Here is a 22,560-nt window from a genome sequence, read left to right as displayed (position 1 = left end):
GGAACACTGATCATTAGCACTCAAAACATTTGGAGAATATCTGAAATGCTGTCTTGCATCCAGTGGAGTGCTATTAACATTCATCAGAAGACTGAGACATGCAGAAACAAAGAAAGCATCTGTGTTGGATGATAATCGCATTTACAGACATCAGCTACTTTAAACATTGCCTCTGAGTAGCCTCCATGGTGAATGTGGTGTGTCTAGCCATATGCATGATTGTTATACAAGTAGCTTTTGGGTAGTGATGCAATTGTTCTTGGCAATTGCTTTAGAATGAATTTCCTCTCATGACCATGAATATATGCCCTAGAAAATTCTGTTCCTATCACACTGACTAGTGAAGGACAAACAGTTTGGAAGGTACTTTCTGGAAAAATTTCCAGAAAAAGGTATACAGGATTTTCCAAGCAACCTGTGCTGGCTCATGACAAACCTGCTATATGCATATGCTTGGTATATTCATTGGGAATTGTAGTGCTAAGCACCAGCAATTATTTGTGAATTTAATAGGCACCACCTCCTAAATCATCCAGAAACTTCAACATGTTAGGGACTCCAGTTCATTGAAAGTTTTAAAAAAATATTAAAATAGCAAAGACTTGTGTGATAACACATTCATTACATCCTAACTTTTCATAGATTCCAGTACCAACTCACCTCATCATGTGCCTGAGGTGTTATCCTGAGTTATCTACACATGATTGAGGGTTGACTGGGAGTATAATAAGTTGATCAAATGACAGGTGATTCACACTTTGACAATCACACAGTCAACAGCAGCCATTCTCAAAAGAGCTGTTGCTGATTGCACAAACACTTTCACAATGGATTTATCCTGCAATCATATCTAGTCTGATTCTGATTCTGTTCAAAGTAGAAGACATATAAATGAACTTCTTAATGGATTATAACTAGTCCAGATCTCTAGTTTTTCCTTTCCTTTCCTTTCCTTTCCTTTCCTTTCCTTTCCTTTCCTTTCCTTTCCTTTCCTTTCCTTTCCTTTCCTTTCCTTTCCTTTCCTTCTTGCTTGCTTTCAAATTAAGAACAAAGGTGTTTCCAGATGGTTTCTAGTGCTACCAATCAAAAGTCATGGATAGCTAATAATGACATCTGGATTCTCCATAACATTCTGTGAATGAGGTGGGTGGAGAAATTGTAGAATAAATGTTCATCTGGAAACTTCAAGTATATTGTCAGTGCTTTCCCTGGAGGTTTTGAATATTGTTTTGTGTGTGCTTTTTAATGTCAGATTTGTATTCATGGAGGCAGCCTGCTTGTCCTGGGTAGAATGCAGGAATGCCTCACTAGAAAAATATGGCAAATGTATATGGACATTTGAATTTGGATTCTCTTTGGGCACTTTCACTTCAGACTTGGGCACTGATCCTGCATTGGCATCCACATCACTGTTCCCACACTGGCATCATCCTTAGGCAGTTGAGCTGATTTTCTTCCATCTCAGTTGCCCAAAATCTCAAATCCCAACAGAGAAGAATTTGCTCTCTGAAATGCTTCAGCTGCAAGTGGGCAAGGCAAAGGTGGGGCCAGGGCAGACAGGGGGCATAGCCCTGTGCTGGGATTAGTGAGTAGCCTCCAGTTGTTCAGAGAGGGAATGCTGGCAATCTCAGCTTTTTGGAATGGCAGCATAAGAATGTTCGTGGGCCACTCCAAAATTGCTTTGGAGGAGGAGGGGGATGTTTAGGCAGGGCCGCAACTGGGGGGGGCAACCGGGGCATGTTCCCCGGCGCCACGCTGTGGGGGCACCAAAATGAGCACTGGGGGGGGGTGCCAAAATGGGCGTGGAATCCATGTTTGCCCCGGGTGACACAGACCCTAGTTGTGGCCCTGCGTTTAGGAGATGGAAATGCTGCTATGGTGTAGAACTGCCCTTCAGTTCAGTCTTTGCTGTTCCATTGGACTCCTCCACCCAAGGATTCTGCACCTGTTCAAGGCCAATTCCACATCTCTCTGACCTCACAATGTCAGCCATGGTCAAAAACGGAGCTTATTTAATTTTTGGCTCCCGTTGCTAAGTATTTAAAATCATGCTTACAGCAACTTTTCTTCTGATAAGCTGAAGCTCGGGAAAGCATGTGGATGAGCTGGTTTCCCAATGGCAGAAACTCTCACGTCCTTCTCTTTCTTAGCCCCTGGCTCAACCTAGCCTTTCTGCCCCCTTTCCCATAAAGGCTACACTGCCATCTCATCTTGCCAACATGCTATTATTTCACCACTCTCTAAAATGCAACAAAAAAGTAGCACTTGGCTGGCTTCACAGCTCCCCACCACTGCTATCACTTCAGACAAACGCACACTACTTGAAATAGAAACTAAGTGGAAACATAATGGAGTCCATTGTTACTACAGAAAACCTGAAGAACATCACACTCAGCTCCAAAATGTTCATAGGGTTGAAGATAGCAATCCAAAACATTGGTTGGGAGATGTTTGTTTATGGATTGACTGTTTGCCACCGTCTTGTACCATACTCTGGGCAGCTCACAAAGTTCATGATGGCACAGCCAATCAAGGCTGGGCACTGAGCAAAGTCTTCCTGAAAATGAATCAGCAAATTTCAGGGTAATTACCAGCTTTTTGAATGAGCCAGTTCAGCTGCCTTTAGAAGAAGCTTTCCCTGGCATGGAAGTATAGTTATAAGAAACATGTAATTTGATTTAATCTGTTAAAGGCACAGGAGGAAAACCCCTAAAATTTAGGCATTCACTTTAATCCACTTTCTGTAGTGAGCATGGGGGGCGGGGTTGTTTTTGTTTAAACCTGTCCAGTTTTTGAACTGGTTTCACCCTTATCACTAGCAAACTGAAGGATAGTTTTTGGGATTTCTTGATACTGGTGGTGGATAAAGTAGATCAGGAAGTTCATGAGCGCATGGGAGACATTTAAATCATAATTACATCTTGCATATGTATGTATTTGTGAGAAACACAGGCAGATGTCCATCGTTAAGTGAAACTGAAATACATTAACTCCTCATTTGACAATCTCTCTGTGCATTTTTATTTAGTCTGTTAGATTTACATTGTGTTTTTCCTTCAGGAGCTCAAGATGATATACACCGCGCTCCTTTCTGCCATTTTTCTCAACAACAACTCTCTGAGATAGCTTGGGCTGTGGGAGAGTAACTGACCCAAAGTCACCCCCTGAGCTTCTACACCTAAGATTGCATCTGAATCTGATCCCAATCATTCACTCATATTTCCCTATTCATACTAGGAAATAAAGAGAGAGTATATAATGAAACCACATTTTCTAGGTGCATCTTGTGACAATTTCTAGTTTGTGGCTAAGCTGCTCTTTTATACCAATACATTTTGCCTGCCTTTTGAATTATCTGCTTGTGATCAGATTCCCTTTTTTGAACAATTTATTGCCCATATGTTCTGCGCTGACAGCTGTGGATTCATCCATTACCATACAAATTTGAAACTCAGGACTAACTTACATGTTCTGTTTATTATGTACTGTGCAGCTGATCCTCATTTTTTAAACTATCAAGAACAGTCCCACAGAGTAAAGGAGGTTTAAAACTTCTTTACTACAGAAATGTCATTCCTAAAATTCCAACCAGCCTATATGAATGTTTAAGAAGGATATCTGTGTGTGTGTGTGTGTGTGTGTGTGTGTCTATTTGCAATAGCCTCTATTTGCAATAGACTCCTGATATTTATTAAGTCTAAACAAACAAGCAAAGGGCTTGCTGCTTCACCCTATGTAATTAATGTAACATGTAGTTTGATCCTCTCCCTTAATATTTCCCATGTGTACAATTGATAAATTGTTGAGCTGTAAACAGTAAAAGCAGTTTGATGGTGGTGGACCCAATTACCCAGAGAAGTGGTGGGGTCCCCTTTGCAGAATGTGTTCAAGTGAAAGCTCAACATCCCCCTGTCTGGGATGCTTTTAGTTGGATGCCTGCATTCAGCAGGGGCTGGATTCAATGACCACCATGGCCCTTATGATCTCATTCTGCCCTACAGCAACAGCTTGGGCTGTTCCTAACACATGACATTATTTTGCAGCTTAGATCATTTGTTTTTTGCTTATAGGCCCATCTTTCCACCAGTAGGCTTGTCCTGATGGTCTGGAAGATTCTACATCTGGTACCACAGGGTTGTCTTCCAAAGACCAGCAACTTTTGTCTTGGATATTGAAACTGAAATTTTGCAGAAAACTGTCCAGGCAGTTGCCAGGAGTCAACGATGAGTCAAAGGCACGCGCACACACAAAACTGAAATAAAGGACAAAGCAAATGTGTATGTACTGTATATTAGAAATGTATATTCACAGCTGTTACAAATGTGGTGTTTAGGCTTTTTCCCCACTTGAACCTAACCACTGTGGAAACATACCTTGGAAACATCTTTTTTCCTGCCTTGTTCCTATGACATCGCTCCAATGAGTGAAAGAGGCTTAACTTGTCATTAGCTTTATTGGTCTTAGAGTAGTATTTTCCCCTTATCCTGACCCTATCCAAAAGCACCCACAAGGTGTCTAAAATCCCTGGTCAAATATTATTATGGAGGGAGATCAGATGACTGGCAGACTAAGAAACGAGGCAGGGTAGGAATCAGCCATGCAGACAGTACATCTCATGTTTCTGCTAACTCAGGGATGAGTGGATAGCACTTTAACTCAGTAGTTTGGAAAGGCCCTTAAGAATCTGTTACTTAAAAAAAAATAGGTCTGTTTAAGGAATTGCATACTGTGGACATTGATAGGCTTACAAATAGCTTCTTTGGCCAGAGCAGGAGTAAAGGGTAGACTTTGCAGGGGGTTGGGATTCAAGGCAAATATTTATATATTTAAATTATTGCCAGATGTTTCAGTTTCTTATCTTTGCCACTGCATCATGTCTGTTTGGTCCCAAGTTTGACACACACCCCTCCCACAGTTCATTAGGATCTGGAGATACACAGTTGATTGGAACACAGTCAACTCCATGGACTTAATGAGGTGGGGAGTGGGTTATAGGGGCACACCATGAACCCCTTTTCTAGCCCAAAGCAGTGCCAGAAATCTATAGTGAGAGCCGGTCTTTGTAGGAAAGCATCTGGAACTGAAATTTTGGCCAAATGAGCAATAAGGAAACTTGTTAACGTGGATCATCCACCAATTCTTGTATATAAAACTGAACACATGCAGCACTGGAATTCAAAGAAGAATAAATTTTTCTGTTGGCTTTCAAAGCATCTCGGGGCTGGCCGGTTTTCTTTTCTGTTTGGCTTTGCCAGAGATCCCAACCCTTCCCAGAGTGTGTTTTCAGAATGCTAGGCATGGGCTGCATTTATACTTTTGAAGTAAGCTCTTTCAAAATATAGGTGGCTAATGTCTTCAGCATGGGCGAAATATACCATATGCTGCAAAAGAAAAGGGCCTCTGTGTTATTAAAGTTTCAGCTCGGCCCTCCTCCTCCCTCTCTTCTCACCCCCCCCCCCCCTTCCTTCCTCTGCTCCAGCTCAAGCAACTAGGAGGGAGTGAGAAAGAAGGAAAGAGACCCAGTTACTCTGAGATTCTGGCAAAGGTGGACGGAAGAGGATGTTTCTGCTCGCAGGCAGCGTAGCAGCCCAGGAAGCATCATTTTACTGTTGCAGGTAAGGGGGCATCACAGAACCTAGAGGGCAAACCTTACTTAGGACAGCAAGCTGGAATGTGATTGAGGGAAAGTGAAGACGTTAAATGGCAGACGGATGTTTGGTGCGCTTCACAAAGGTATGTGGGGGGGGGGAGACAGATGGAGAACTGTATTTCTTTATCTCATCAGAATCCTACTATTGGACAAGTGTCAGAGATGCCATCTTCACAGACACTGGTTCACCATTAGCATGAGCAAGATGATTTTTTCCCCTTGCCTCTCTCACCTGGATTGTACCTTCTTTTCAGCAGGACTTTTGGATCCCTAAAGTTTTCCTAAGTTCAGGGTCCTCCTGCCTGCTATTTGGGAGCAGAAAGGTTTCCTGTCAAAAGATCTTCATCTTTGAGATACATATAAATCATCATCTGCCTCTTCATACTTTAAAATATGCCTTTCGTTATGTGAAGGCAATGGAATGAAGTTGGGGAATATTACATGGTTGGTGGGGAACCATTCAGCACTGTCCTCTGGAATCTGTTACCTGATGGAATGTCATGTAAGGGTGTGTGTGTGTGTGTGCATGAGTGTGTTTTATATTTAAACAGGAAAAAAGAAAAGGACAGTCTTTAGTATAAGATGCAGGCCTGAACTTGGCTTCATGAGACCATGCACAAAATCCGTTCTACTACGTTTAATTGAAAATAAATGTTTGAAAGGAGCTAGCATGGCCCATTTGGGCTCATTAACTTTGTAAATACTTGTTATCATGACTGGCCACTGCTTGGGTTGCATTACAAATCATTCTACAAAGGGTAAAAGTAAATACCATTGAGTTAACTGGGACATTCTCTCTGAAAAATGGATATAGAATTTCAACCAAACTTCACCACCCTCCTTATTTTTTCCTCCTCCTCCTCCTCCTCTTTTTCCAAACTCAAATTGGTTTGAAGGGGTCCTAAGATTTTTGGGAATGGCTTGGAAGCATCCCCTCCCCCTTTGGGGCAGTTGAAGCTGCTGACATGTGTCATCCTGATAAAAGGCCTGTTCTGGTCACTGTTAAATCAACAGAGTGTCCTTTGACTTGTCTGACATGTCAGCATACTGCAGTAGTTGTTGGCAGAGAAGAGCTGGATGAAAAAAGGGAGAGCGGAAAAAAAAATCTAGGGATGGGAATAGCCACAAAGAAAGGTTATAACTATCATGCCAGACACTTTATAGAGCAGCATCCTCTGGAATTTTGTTTGTTGTTGTTTGGTCTTGCTTTCTTCCATAACTGCATTATAAAAATACAAATGCTACAGATGATAGCAAAAATAATTATCTCCACTTCTAAAATAATACCCATTCATTCATTCCTAATACAAATTCTCCAGGATTTATCTACTAAACCATGGATTAATTCAACTAATCTAATTCTTTCCAGCTCCATGTTAGACAGCACTTCAAAATTTGCATCTGAAGTGCTGTCTTGAACATAGGTCTGGAGAAGAATTGAGGAGATGTCCAGTTGTTGCTGGAGACACATATCTCCAGATCAAGATAAATGGGTTCTATTGTTTGAATGGTGTGGAAACCATCTAGTCCTTTTGATCTTTCTTTCTCCTTCTCTGGTCTTCTCATTTTTATTTAAAGGCTATCAGTGTTTTGCTCAATCCAGTTTTGAACAGAAGTTACAGAGCTGAAGTTACATGTCATTTCCTCTCTAGAGATACATTATATTTATTTAAACATTCTTAGTTCAGGCAGTTACCAGGAACCAACACTGACTCAAAGGCACACACAGACACAACATTGTAGTCCTATCTTAGGACTCATATTATTTAATTAGTGTACCTCTGTCACATTTTTGCATGAAAGTGATTTCATATAAAGAGCCAGTTTGGCCTAGTGGTTAAGGCAACGGGCTAGAAACCAGGAGTCTGTGAATTCTAGTCCTGCCTGAGGCATGAAAGCCGGCTGGGTGACCTTGGGCCAGTCACTCTCTCTCAGCCCAACCCACCTCACAGGGCTGTTGTTGTGGGAAAAATAGGAGGAGGAAGGAGTATTAGGTATGTTTGCTGCCTTGAGCTATTTATCAAAATAATAAAAGGATTAAAAAAATATTTAAAAAAAGATTAGGGCAGCATATACAAGATTACCACATGTAATTATTAATACTTATTTTCATTCCACTTTCTGTCCAATGAACATCAGAATGGAGTCCATAAATCTTCTTGCATGTATGTGTGTGATAGGAGATCAACCCTGCATGTTCAGTTAAGCGGAAAAAAGAAAATAATTGAGCAAAGGATATCTAATACACTTTTGGTTGTAGAGTTCTTGGTGCTCTCTGAGCTTGGTTGCTCGCTTCCAGATGTTTCATTACCCAGCCAGGTAACAGCTTCAGTGCAAGTGAGTGTTTATATATAGTAGCTTGCCCTGCCAGGTTTTTTTGAGTGGGGGCATTCTTCCCTTGATGGTTCCTTGATTAGAGTTTTGTTTTCCACCTGATTGTTTGTCCGGTGTTGATCCCTGCTTATCTGAGTGTTGGCTGTTAGAGGGGGTATGTCCTAGTCTTTTTGTTTGCTTCCTAGTTTTTTTTAATTGTTTCTTTTGAATGGTATGCAAATGTGGTTTATCTCTGTGTGTCTACTCTAGTCAAGGAACCACCAAGGAGGAAATCACACCCCCACCAAAACTGGCAGCCATCAAACCTCATACTCATTCACAGTGATGAAGTTACCTAGTTGGGTAATGAAACATCTGCAAGCCAACAACTAAGCTCAGAGAGCACCAAGAACTCCTCAGTTCAACCGTGAGCTACATGTATTTTCTTTTATTAAACTCTTTTGATTAAATGGGGATTTGACTTGGGATCTTAGGACTAAATCCAGTAATTTAACTGTAACTGCACTGGCCCAATATCTTTGAGAAGTAGGTTAAGTTGAGAGTATGGTTAGTTCAAAATCACACACATAAACAAATATCTAAACAAATATCTCAAGTTTGTCCTAAGTCCATGCCTGATACTCTGTTAACCACATTATTTTTAAAGAACAGTGAGATATTTATAGCATGTGCCCTATGGAACTGCCCAGGATAATTTCCATAAAATTGGGTTGAACTCATCAGAACTTTTCTATGGGTCTGTATCACATGGAATGCATTCTAACCATTCAATAATGATAATCATTAGCTCAGTATTTTTCTCAACCTAATAAAAGCCTGGTTTTGATCTATGGACTCTTTATTGCTCATTGCTCACCATATCTAGAGGTACCTCCCTTCCATTCTTTTGGCGTGACTCACAAACTGAACCCTCCTCTCAGGTCCTCAGTTAACTACAAACTGTCTTGCCTAGTGGAAAGAGAATAGTCTCTTCAACCCTATGACTATGAATTAAGAGGGTAGTGGGAAGGAGGAAAGGAAAGCAAGCATAAAGTTCAGGCATGAAAGGATAGAGCAGAAGCTATATGCACTGGTTTGCTGTACTTATAGCGAATTTATATTCTAATTTATATTCAGCATTTGTGAGAAAAGGGGCTAGACAGATGAAACATCTCTGACCTTTGACAGTTGCAAAGAGATATACACAGGGCGAGAAAACAAGAGTGAAAGATGTAGCCCTTCAGAGATGTGTTTTTGGAGGCAGCATTGCAGCTGTACCATTGACTTCAAATCTATGCATTGAACCTATCTCCAGGAGCTGTATGTGTAAATCACTATACACAGAAATTGGAATAGTCCTTCCTTTCTTCCTCTTTGCCCCACAGGTTCTTCAACTGCAGCTAACAATTCAAGTTCTTCTCTTTTTTTGAATGATTAAACAGCCAATTTAAAAAATGAAAATCTACAGAGAAATCTAGCAACCCAAACCAACCAACCAACCAAGACTAGTAAGCAAATCATAATCACTGAGGAAATCATAACCGGTAAGTAAACACTCATCAAAATAGAGCAATGTTCATTTGGGGCTGTAAGGATAAAAGAGTGAATATCAAGGATAAAATTTTGACAAAGGTGCTTTATTATTCAGGCATATGACTCCCTTCAAAGGGAGAGCTTAAAATCATGGGCTTCAGAAGGCACCATGGTCCCAGCCCTCTTGATTCTGCATAGGCAAAAAATAGCATTATGAGGAATGCCCACAAGGAAACTAAAAACCAGTAAATATCATTTAAGATAAGCAAAATATATGATAATGAAACTGGTCATCAGTTTGGCTGCAGTATTGTGAACTATCTGAAGTCTCAGGAATGTTCTTCAAAGGCAACCTAATGTATAATTTATTGCAATAACAACAACAACAGAAATCCCCAACCTGGGTAACAATAGCAACGGCAATTTTACCCAAACTGGAAGAACATAGATATACCATCTGAGGCTGAGCAAATGTGGTTTGCACTATAGATGCTAGCTGGGTGCCGAAAGCCAAGAATGGTTTCAGAAATGCTGTGAAATTCTTTGGGAGCAATTGTATTTTAATCTAGGACAGATGAGACTCCATCTCTATATTTAGACAAACTAACCACTAACGATGCCCACATCTGGATTAAAATTCAAATTAATTCATTCTTACCCAGCCTATACCAGTTCCAAGCATCTGTCCAGCATATCCAATAGCATCTCAGGATTAGTTGAAAACAATTAAGATAGATAGAGTTGATGAAACTTTTCACCAAATTCCAGTTCCCTATAGTGAAAAATAGCCCAGAAAGAGTAATGAGTCCTGTGGCACTCTGTAACAAAAGTACTACACACACTTCTAGAATTTCCCCTTGAAACTAAAGCAACAACATCATACTAAGGTGCTTCTGACTTTAATGCCAGTGAAAGGTGAAAAAAGGTGAAAGGTCCCCTGTGCAAGCACCGAGTCATGTCTGACCGTTTGGGGGGACGCCGCTTTCGTGACGTTTTCTTGGCAGACTATAGTAGGGTGGTTTGCCATTGCCTTCCCCAGTTGTCACCTTCTCCAGCAAGCTGGGTGCTCATTTTACCAACCTCAGAAGGATGGAAGGCTGAGTCGACCTGAGCCGGCTACCGGAGAATCCAGCTTCCACTGAGATCGAACTCGGGTCGTGGGGAGAGTTTCGGTTGCAATACTGCCACCTACCACTCTGCGCCACACGAGGCTGATATTATTATTATGATGCCAGACAGATAGTATTTCAGGACACTATGTTGATGGCTTCTGCCATGTCTGGTACAACCAATAGGGTTGTGTATAAACAAAGAGGAAGCTTCATCCTTGCCTAGTCTGTCCATCAGAACAACCAGCTTGTTCAGTTCCATAGTCCATCTATCAGCAAAGCGCAGAGATAATCTGCATTGATTTGGCAATCCAGACATTGGTTATCCTACATGTACACCGACCAATGCAAAGAGTTGAGTTGCATGGGTGAAACAAGGCCTTTGCTAAAATGTCAGAATCTCTCCATTCAGTAAACATTTGTATGGTGATATCCACTACGCTCTTCAGAAATATTTCCAGAGATTAAGTGGCCTGGATAAACTACAATGAGCTTTTCCTGTTTTTCCCCAAAGTGAAGAACATGTTCAGGCATTTCCCAAGCCTTCCTTTTTGAAGGCATAAATATTTTGTATCAGTCATCACAAATGGCACAACCCCCGCATCTGTTTGTCAGAGAAAACAATGTGCAATTATATTAAAACCAGCATGCTTGCTTTGAAATGCAATAGTGCTGGATGAGATCTTTTTTTCAAGACTTATATTCCTTATGGACAGCCACAGAAGTTGCATAGTCATGCTACTCCGTGGCACCATTAAGGCCCTTCACACAATCTCATTTCAATTCTAAATATACAATTGCTGGAAAGTATGTGACTAAGACTAGGCCATAGCCAGTCCGTCATAGGAGTAGATATTCTCAGCCATAAAGTTCCTTAAGCCATTCAAGTTCTGCATTATCTTCAAAACAATTAACTATATTGTTTTGAGGATAATGCAAAACTTGTATGTTTGGACTTGTTCACAGTGACCATTAAAAAACAGGCAGGCAAATTTCAGTGTCTCTTCATATTGTCTTTAGGCATCCACAACTTGGTGCTCTGCAGATAAATTGGACTTTAATTCCCATCAATGCCCCCTCCCCCATTTTGGCAAATGGTTTACTATTCCCTTTGTTACAACGATGTTGTTATGGTTTGAATTTATGTATTCTGTTTCTTAAACACTAAACAAATTATTTATCGTTATAGTGAAATACATGTTTATATTACAGCCTATTTCAAACTGACTTGTTCCAAATTTCCAGCTTTCTGCATCTCCAGAAAGGAAGCAGATCTGGTAATTTGTGGGAAGCATGGTAGCAGGAGTCCAATGCCTCTGGAATGCACCAAATTTGGGAAGGTTGACATAGTTTAGAATAATAGGTAGGGAGATTAATGTTTGGATAAAATGCTCTGGCCTGCAGATCTTCATGTCATGACTTGGGAATTTTTCTCCCACTCTTTCTGGCTAACCCACCCATTGGTAAAAGGCCAATTAAGGGTTGGGCTAGGCTAGCTGGTCTACTCTGGAAGCAGGTGGGAGGACTGAATGTTTGGCATGGTGCTGGAAGTTGTGAATGGAATTGTAGAAAGTTTAGATATCTTACTTTCTTACCCATAGTTCTTTTTGTGTTGTGTTCCAAAGATCCTTCCTTTCTAATGCATTTTCTAATTTTATGAGAAGTTACAATAAGGATAAATGTGTGTCGATAAGTGAAAAGAAATGGGGTAGACAAGAAAGGGGACTAGAGTGTTCTCAGTTTGGAAAGACCCCTGGAGCGAGGCAATAAGAGCATGTGTAGGAGAAGAAAAGCGATGTTTCATTTTAAAACAATCTTTTCTGTTCTGCTCCCTTCGTCCAAGTTTTAAAAGCAACACTGAATACTTCCTCAGATCACATTACTGGATAAGCATGCAAGCTTAATGAAATCCAGGGCATTTAGGGCTAATGCAACACAAGCCAGACACCATCACAGTCCCCTCAACTTCCTTTTATGGTGTACCCTTTGCCCCATCCCGCTGCAGCTGTAGCCAGCATCTCTTGTCTCCTCTCCTGACTAGCTTGGACTGTGCAAAAGCAATAAACAAAATGGAGACAGAGAAGTCAGTGATTGGAAAGATACTAGATTTTGGAATGACATCTGGAGCCTTCTATCTTTTTTTAAAGTGGTAAATATATAGCATGAATCTGTATTCAGTGTATATGTGCATGTGTACATGTGCATATGATTAATGGATATCTATGAAAGCCCAGGAGGCTCTGAGAAGCATAACAACTAACAAAAGGGAGGTGGGCTAAAGTAATATCAGCAATTACATATCTACTTTCTACAACCCTTTCATTCTCAGTGGTTCACATAGGCCATACACAGGAGGGGAGGGGTTGGTCCTTTCCACTAGCAATAAGTAAAACTTGTGGAGAAGGTCCATTGGAAATATCTTTATGTTTAGGTATCTAATATTTTTTGGGCATCTATCTATTTTGGGTTATTTAGATGGTTCATGGTTCATGGTTCAACCTCAATGGGTTCCATTCACAAATGCCACCATATTGTTTGGGGACAGCTACACCTACTCCTTTATATGCAATACATATCTCCAAATGGCAGCAACACTCTGTGCTAACTGAAGTTCAATAATGGGGCACTAGGAAGAATTAGGGTGAAAGAGCCAATAACTCATTAAACCCACCTGTGCCATCATAGCCCACCAGAATTCCAGTTTCCTCATGACTGGAAAACACTGAGAGGTTCTAGCTGGAATAGTCGCATCAGATGTAGATCTGTCAATATACTCTTTCTCATATAATCCACCGAGCTATGCAGAGGAAGTAGAAGATTCAATCACAAAATATAATTGCCTCAGTCTTAGTTCTGGATCTGATTAAGATAATCAGAATCACTTTCATCTTTTTAACTTCTTAGGCCCACAGCTTTGTGGGAACAAGGTAACTTGGCACATGTGAGCTAACTGTTAACCACAACACTATTAAGACAAGTGCATAAACCTGACAGAAGTAGCTCATTCATTTTCCCAATCTCTTGGAAAGAGTTTATTACTTGCTCTCATAGTTTTTACAAGGAAGAAAAGCAGGGTGAGTTTCTCCAGATCAAGGGAGCCGTGTCTCTTTTCCAGAACAGGGGGAAAGGGGCCTGCAGGACAACCTGCAGCTCCTTGAAGCCTGCTCCTAATCTGAAAGGGTTGGGATTAAAAATTGGCAAATGAAAACCCAACCAGGATGCCTTTAAGACTACTCTGTTTATAAATTTAATTTGTTTAATGGGATGGATGTCATTAACAGCCCTGCTGCTTTACTCTTTAGCCTGAGTAACTTTGTTTCCTGGCCACACCCAATTTTGGAAAGCTGTCTTCAGCACAGCGCACAAGCTGGAGTTTCGCCATCTGTGCCCCACGGCACTTCATCCTGTACGTTGTAGGGCCCTTTCAAGCATGAAGATGGCCAAGTATCCTCCCTGAGAGACGACAGAGGAACAACAGAAGGGCTGGTAGAGGGCAGGGCCACAGTTGGAGCCACCCTCTATTTTCAGAGCAGCCCAGTACAAGTTTGCTTTAAAGACAAAGCACAATAGAAAGCAAAAACGGGGCCCTTGGACAGGAGGCACACCTATGAGGCTTCCACACCAGGGTTTTGCAATAGTTTGAAAGTGGCTTTGGAACTTCTTGTTCCCACGAAGTCAGCAGCTGGGCTGATTTATTTGTGGCGTACCAGCAGTGTAGTTGAATCGCCACAAAGCTAGGTGGTGGTGGTGGATTTTAATGTTAAGCCACTATAGCTCGGTTTTCCTATTGGAGAGAACTCGTCTCTTATCTCTCCCCCAAGCTCTTGAACTTCTGCTCCTGGGAGGGACGTACTAGCTTGATGACTGCAGCTCTGTGGACACGTTTCCCCTCCTTTCAGTGCTTGAGAAGTGAGTCTCTATTCTGTTTTCTTTTCTTCCCCCTTTGGTACAAAGATGGTATGATGAAACTTTTATTGCTGCAGCACCTTGGAGCAGAGCACTAATTTTCTCTCATTGTTCACAGCTTTACAAGTTCACAACAGTGAGGATAATCATGGATTACCTTCAGACTGCTCCTGACCTGAGGGCACTTCCACAGAGGGATTGGTGCCATAACCTTGGCATTCCTCCCTGTTGAGGCAATTTTCTTCCAACTTAGCAGCACAGCTCAAATGGCAGAGCTTCTAAGTTTGCCATTTGCAGGAGCTGAAGCTCAGCCAGAAGTAGGGCAGGCCAGTTTCCCATTGCAGGAACTTCAGTCCCCTTGGCTCTCTCCCTCTCCACAACTGCTAAGCCTCTCTAGGGGCCAGATATTCTTGCCCAAAGCTTCAAGATGACTTTTTCAAAACCTTTTCTGCCACAAAATCAGAGTGACAAGGCAAGAGTAGGGCTGAAGGGGCAGCACTCTGATGTAAGGCTCCCTTATTGGTCAGCTGGAATGAGAGAGGACAATTGTAGGTCCTCTCAGCAATGGTAGAATTTAGGAAATAATAATAATGTAGTAATTTATTAGATTTTTAAGGCTGCCAAATCAGAAAGACTCAAGGCTTCAGAGTTTTGGGAACTGGCAACAATAGTAGTCTGAAAGTGTACTGTATAGTATTTCTATTTTAATTATAGCAATTACTCCTGAACTTGTATTTATACCTATGAATTCACATAGGCATACACACACACACACACACACACACATTTGTGGGTCTGTGCATCTGTCTACCCCTCTTTAATTCTCTTTTTTTCAGTAATGTATTTCCTCTTTTCCAACAAAGTGTGTTTCTCCTATCAAGCCTTGGTAGCACAGGACAGAAGCGACCAAGCAGTTCCTGAAAGTTCTTGAGGAAATGAATAAACTAGTTTTCTGGATGTTGCTGACACTTTTACTGCCTCTACCTGAGAGCTGTCACCAAAACAATATTGTAGAAACTTTTTTATATTTTGTTTCTTTTAAAGGGAAGGATGATGTAAGGGAGGGGTCTTACCAGAAAATCAGAATTTGTTAGCAAGGTTTGTTGGAGGAACTGCTGTTATGCTACAGCAGATGGAAAACATCAGGCACAAGGAAGCCTGTCAGCTTTGGCTGCCCTCCAGATCTCATTCAGAGCTACACCTGGAAAGGCATCTTGGGGATCAGCTCTCGCATCACTTCACATGGGCTGCATTTCACTCTTCTGATGGCTGAAATAACACTTTGCCTTCTGAAGTGACCTCTAGCACCTACAACGGTTGTTGAATGTCACCCATTTCATTGCCACTTAACGTCTTGTGTTTTTAAGCCTTCATCTAACAACAATCAAATCTTTTTTTGGGGGGGGGAACTTTTTCCGTGGGTGTTATCAGATACAGCTCCAGCTCCATGCAGGGTGTAAACTGAGCCCTCCTGCCATTCAACCAACAACATGACACAATGCTTTCCATCTTGCCAGTCCCAGCATCCTTCTTTTGCAAAGGGGAGTCAGTCCACTTCTACAGATGTGAAGACATGACAGGGATTACTTTGGAGTATGAACTAGAAGCCGAAGACTAAAGATGATGAGAAGCCATAATTAGCTATCTTCCTCATCATTTAAAATTTTGGCCAATGTGCAATGTGGGAGAAGGGCAATGTAGACCAGGCATTTCTGATATTTTTTTTAAATACCCAAGCCTTTCCAATATTTTCAATAAGATTTTTCATAGTTTGGGGCTCTACTATCTACACCTGTCTTGGATAGTATTCAGCAAACTATCTCCCATCTGAGCCATTTAACTGGTAGATAATCTGAGCCACAACAGCGAAAATAACTCTTCCGTGTTACTTTAATATTATGCTGATATTGATAGAGGATACAATAAGCTCAGCAACTGTTCCTTTCTTGGGTCATTGTCTTTCATCCACCAGCATGCCTACACATTACAGTCTGATTAATAATAGGATTGTTTGCCTGTAGAAAATGTTCTTACACATTTTCCAAGAACCTTGCTTATCATTAGAAAATTCTGTCACCCACAATCCATTCATTCTCTGAAGAATATTCATCCTAACGTCTCCCTTAATTTACCACTCAGAATTAAGGTGGAGAATTTCATAGAATCATAGAGTTGTAAGGGAGCTTGGAGATCTTCTAGTCCAATCCCCTGCCCAGAGCACGAACCCTCAGCTATCCCAGATACGTGGTTGTCCAACCTTGGTTTGAAAACCTTCCCTGATGATGGACACACAACTCCAGGAAGCAAGCTGTTCCACTGCTTAATAGCTCTCAAGATCAGGAAATTCCTCCTTATTTGGAGTTTGGATCTCTCTCTATAAATCTTCCACCCACTGGTTCTTGTCTTACCCTCAGGAGTTATGGAAAATAAATCCACACCCTCTTCCCTGTGACAGGCTTTAGAGGAAGCATTGTTGTTTCTCCCACTTCCAATTGCCTCTGCACAAGACACAACTTTAATTAATTGTTCTTCATACTACCATATAGGCTAGGATTGTTTTCCACCTGAGAGAATTGTTGTTACAGAAAACTATTTCACTTTCACTATTCTTAAAATGCACTCACTTCATGGTCATAATGTTTAAAATGCAGTTTAGAGAAAATTCAGACTTTAGTTGCGGTCATTGCAATATCCTAGAGGCATGTGTCCTCTGTATTTCCAGTCTTGACCTATAAAGGCAAAATTAATCCTCCTGTTCCTGTTGCTAGAGGTACCTCCCTAAGCTCAGGCCTCTGTTGTTAGATAATCTGCAGCTTTAACAAGGATTAATGCCCTTCTCCTTCTCCCAGGGATTCTGAAGAAGGACATGGCATTACGGAGGGCAAGAAAATTCCCCCTGGAGTGCAGTACTGCAAAATCTCCTTGCAGATTTAATACTTTTGCTCCAGGAGCTATTCCCTAGCCATTGCTTCTTACACACTTCCACAGCTACATTAGTAGCCATAACAGAAAGTCGCTTTTTAATGCCAAATTCTGCACAAGCATTCAGCTGCAAAGCACAAAGAGCGCTAGTGCCCTAGCCTAAAGCCCATTCTGGGATTATAGCCTGCTCTTTGCAGGTTGCAATATTTATTAACAAGCTGCTGGGGCATTCACTTTCTCCATCAGATGGAGATAAGGAACTTTTTGACAGCTCTTTCTCTCTCCATTTAGTGCCTGCCAAAACATAAATGTGTAGGAGGTGGAAAGTTATCTTCCGTATTTCTTTTGGAAGAGGTTCTATTCATTCTTTACCCAAATATAATGCAACATGAATATGCAGTAACTCAGGATATTAGAGAAGGACATGAGAGCCAGTTTGGTCTAGTGGTTAAGGTGCTGGGCTAGAAACAGGAGTCTGTGAGTTCTAGTCCCACCTTAGGCATGAAAACCGGCTGGGAGACCTTGGGCCAGTCACTCTCTCAGCCCAACTCGGTGCAATGTAGACTAGCCTCCTCGTGGTGCACCCCGGGCAACGTGACTTGTCACAGCTACATAGTCTACACATCTGGCTGCTGGACCTCACAAGGATTTCCCAGCAAGAAAAAGCAGCATGAACACCGAACTGCTATGCCATACAATTAAAAGAGAGAGAGAGAGAAGGACGTACTTATGTGCCCTGAAATTCTCTGCAAGGAAAATGCTCCTGAGGTCCTTGTTGCAGTTCTAGAGTCAGACAGTTCAGTGCTTGTAGGCACCACTGTACTCCCGAGATACTTGCTTTGGCTCCTTGCCGTACTCCTTTCTGTGCATTTCTAAATGGGAAACTGGCATAGCACAAAGCAAAATGCCAAATTCTAACATTTTCATTTACCAGAATTCTTCTGGCCTCCAGAGTACACATCTTTAAAAATAGAAATGGTAGATTCAGCCTAGTTCTTTGCTAGGTAGTCTCTCTCTCTCTCTCTCTCTCTCTCTCTCTCTCTCACACACACACACACACACACCTCCCAGGAATAAAGACAACAGTAAGAACAGTAAGCTCAGGTAGTAAGTCTTGGGAGCAGACAGACAGATTGCCTTCTACTAAATGGTCATGCTCACCATGCTCATCGTTTCATAAAAGAAATCTCTCCCATGGCAGCCAATTTGTAGACCACTATGACATGCTCTCAGAGTTCCCAGGCACCCACTGACCTGAGACATTGCCTATGTTATGCCAAACTACTAGCAGAGAGCTGTGGACCCATCAGTCCAGAGATCATGCTTTAGAACTTTGCCTACAGAACCTTTTTAAAGGAGAGCTGCTATTTCAGAAGCCAAAGCAAATGCATGTTAGCCAGTCCCACATATACTGCCAAATCTGGCTTTAATAGGGATTTTTAGGTGCAGTGATTTGTCTGTGACCAGAGAGGGAATGATTCAAATGTTGGCCTGGGATTAGGAAGACCCAGGTTCACAAGTCCAATGGAGTTCTCTGAGATCTTTAGGCCACTTACTTTCTTGTTGCTATTATTATTGGCAATGGGTTTATTGCTGCCAGGATAAAATGAACATGACATTTTGATCTCCTTAGAGGAATGTTGGAATATCAGTGTAATAAATAAATAGTACAGAGGAATAGATGACCCTTCACTTGACATATGGTAGCTGCTTTATGTCCTATATATACTCAATAGGGCAGATGCATGACTATATATCCCTTGACATCATTTCTCTTCTTGCAGCATAGTCATGCAGGCTTGAGGTGGTTGGATGCCCTGCTTTACATTAAGTAGCAGAAAAAAACCCACAGAAAAAAGAGTCCCAGTTTAATCTCTGTAATCAGGCAAGTTCATGAGGCACAAGTTACCTTTTGCCATTGGCTTTATTCTATGGGTTTCTTTGTTTGAAAAATGAGGGATCACCCAACCCTTCCTCCTGCTCCTGCTCCTGTTATGGACATGCAATTTAGATGAATGACTTTGAGGGAGCCCTTCTACTTCTCCATCTCAAACCTCAGGAAGGCTGCTTGACCAGTGAGAAGATCAGCAAAGTTGAGTTGGCAGAAAACTATCTTGGCATGAACTATGCTGTCCTCATTGTCGATGCCCATCCTTCCTCTAAGATGTCTGTTCCCAATCACTGCCAGTTATCTGATTTCTTTCCAGAGAAATGGGTGACAAAGTCCAACAAAATTTACATGTCTTAAGATTGCACTTTGATGGCATCAGAATAAGAGAAAAATGCTACTTTAATACTGCTACAGCTAAGAACAGCTTAAGCCTGTTTTATTCATGGGCTGGGAACAAGATGAAGGCAGTGTCTTGCAGACATTGCAGAAAAAGAGGGTGCCAGGGTTAGGTACAGGTGGGGACATGATTGAAGATCTGCAACTGCTCTTTGTTATTGCAGATGTGCAATCTGGGAAGAAAGTTAATGCTTCAGAAAGACTTTCTGGGCTATAGAACAGCACTATTACAGAAGCTAGAGTGAGCATTTATGAGTAGATCAAGATGCCTAGCCTGCTGCTTGAAGATGAAAACTGGAGCTCCTCAACACTAACAGATTTCCTGCAGGCTTTAAATCAGATGAAGAAATCCCTGCTGGGCAAACATCTGTGTGATGTTTGTTCAAATTTCAAATGGAAAACTGTGGAATACTGAGAGGTCTTGAATTAGGCAATGGGCCTAGGCAACAGAGCTGGATAGTTGAAAAGCAGCTTTCATTTGTTTATTTTTACATTGACCAATCATTGTGGTTTGTGCTGCATTGTATAAATCTGTGACCACCCTGAGATAATTTAACAGTGAAGGGGAAAGAGGGAACATGTAATTAATATATAAATTTCTTTGGTGACAAAGTGATATTAATAGGCAAACCAATATCTCCCATCTCCAAACTTGTACAGTATTTGCATTTAACATCACTCACTAGTACAAATAAGACTTTACAAAAATCTATTTTAGCTCTATGTCTATATTGTGTGTTACATTCCGTAAATTGTCCCCCATTGGATGGTCAACCCAGGTAATGCATAGATAATTTTCCAGGGAGCCGTGACACGAGGTGACTGCCAGTTTGGTGTAGTGGTTAAGGCAAGAGGCTAGAAACCAGATGACCGTGAGTTCTAGTCACACCATAGGCATGAAGCCAGCTGGGTGACCTTAGGCCAGTCACTCTCTCTCAGCTCTAGGAAGCAGGCAGTGCCAAACCACTTCTGAAAAATCTTGCCAAGAAGATTTTTCACAAGATTTCAGTCTCAGTCTCCAGGAGTCAAAAACTGGCTTGAAAGCACACACACTGAAGGCATACACACGCGCACACACACACAGACACACAGACAACATGCTGAGGTCATTCCCTGTTACAGAGATCCATACTCAGTGCTGTTTATAAACAGTTGACTATACAGGACTGTCATGCTGAAATATTGCCAATGTCACAGATCAATACTTTTTTCTAGTAAGAGCCACCTGGGTACTGCTCACTCTGAGCAGATGACATTTTAAAACAAGTAGCTTCTGCTCCACAATCTTTTTACATGTTTGACAGCAAAAAGCTATGGGCACTCTGTAAATATTTTTAAAGTAAGATAAACTTCAGAAACAAAAATGGATATACAAATGTTAGGTTTTGCAATGAAATTGATAAAAATTGCTGGTTATTCAAAAGGTTAGAGGTCAAATATATTCAGAAAAATTGCATATTAAAAGTTAAAGTTAATAAATTACAGGATATTATGACTCAACAACACTACCATATCCCATCTTTTTCCCTGCATGTTATATAAGGTCACCAAGTAATTTCCCACCTATACTAGTACAAGCCCAATTTAATTTGTATAACATGCTCTCAGAGGATACCTAGGACTTTAATTATTAACTTCCTTTTTTTGCCAGCACTGGCTTTATTAGCTTTGTCTATTCTATATCTCCTGCTAGGCAGACTTTGCACATTCTACCAGATCAACCACATCTTTTTCCTGGCATCTGACAGATTCCTTTCTCTTTCAACTTCTTTGAATACAAGCTCAGTGATGTGACTTGTCAAAGAAACAGAAGGAGCTCCCAGCTCAGGGAGATTAAGACTGCCATTCCAGAATGTATGGAATTTAGCACTGGACTTGAGTCATCAGTAGAGGTCCTTCGAATGCTTTATCAATTATGTTTTCTTCTTAGAAAAAAAAATGCCACAGGTCTTAGAGAAGCAAAATTAGCCATTTTTTCAGTTAGCGGTAAAAGAATGTTATCACTGCATTACTGCAGGGACTGATCTGAATACCTGTTCTATGCTTGCTTTATCTTCCTTAGTCTAGACTTCTTTTATCTAGTACCTACCAAAGATATTGGAATTGCTATTCCCAGAATTCCCAGTCAACAAAAGGTACCCAATTGGAGAAGGCTGGCTTAGTCTGTAGCCTAAAGTAACTTGACAATTCCCACATGATATAGTTTGGTGCCATACTTTTGGATTTGATATCATTCTACATAAACTTTACATGAGCATGTAAGTCTACACAGCACTTACTACATGTATACTGTAGCTATTCTGCAAAAGATTGAGGAGGCTTCAGTTAAAACGTAACCTTAACGTGAACATCTGAATGTTCTTCACTTTTGTCTTTTTGGGGACACAATAAGCAATCCAAAATACTTCCTGCCCCACCCAGCAAAATACAATAGACAGAATAGAATTCATACTGCTTCAGGCACAAGGATAGGAGAGGTTGCTTCTACCCCACCTCTGTCCCCAGTGAAAAAATAGTCGTGTGTGCAGTGTTTAACAGTCCATTCTTGCTTTGCTGTTCTTCTACACTAAATCTTGAAGTAGTTGGAATGTAACAAGCCAAAAAATTAGGTGCCATCACTGAGAAAGTACTAACCCAGCTGATTATAGAAACACTAGATAATAATCTTCTAAGCTTCTCTAATCCTAATGACAAATCCAAGATACCAAATCTTCAAATCGTTATTTTCCAACTAATCAGCAATTCTGAAATGAATATGTGTATAGATTTATATTTTTGAATCTAGCGTAATGGCTTAGATTGAGACTAATTTAGTCACACTTTAGCTTTACTAAAATAAT

Source organism: Candoia aspera, chromosome 2 (genome assembly GCF_035149785.1).
Source record: "Candoia aspera isolate rCanAsp1 chromosome 2, rCanAsp1.hap2, whole genome shotgun sequence".
In the NCBI taxonomy this organism is placed as follows: Eukaryota; Metazoa; Chordata; class Lepidosauria; order Squamata; family Boidae; genus Candoia; species Candoia aspera.
The sequence above is the reverse complement of the archived record's forward strand: the minus strand, read 5'-3'. Positions refer to the sequence as shown.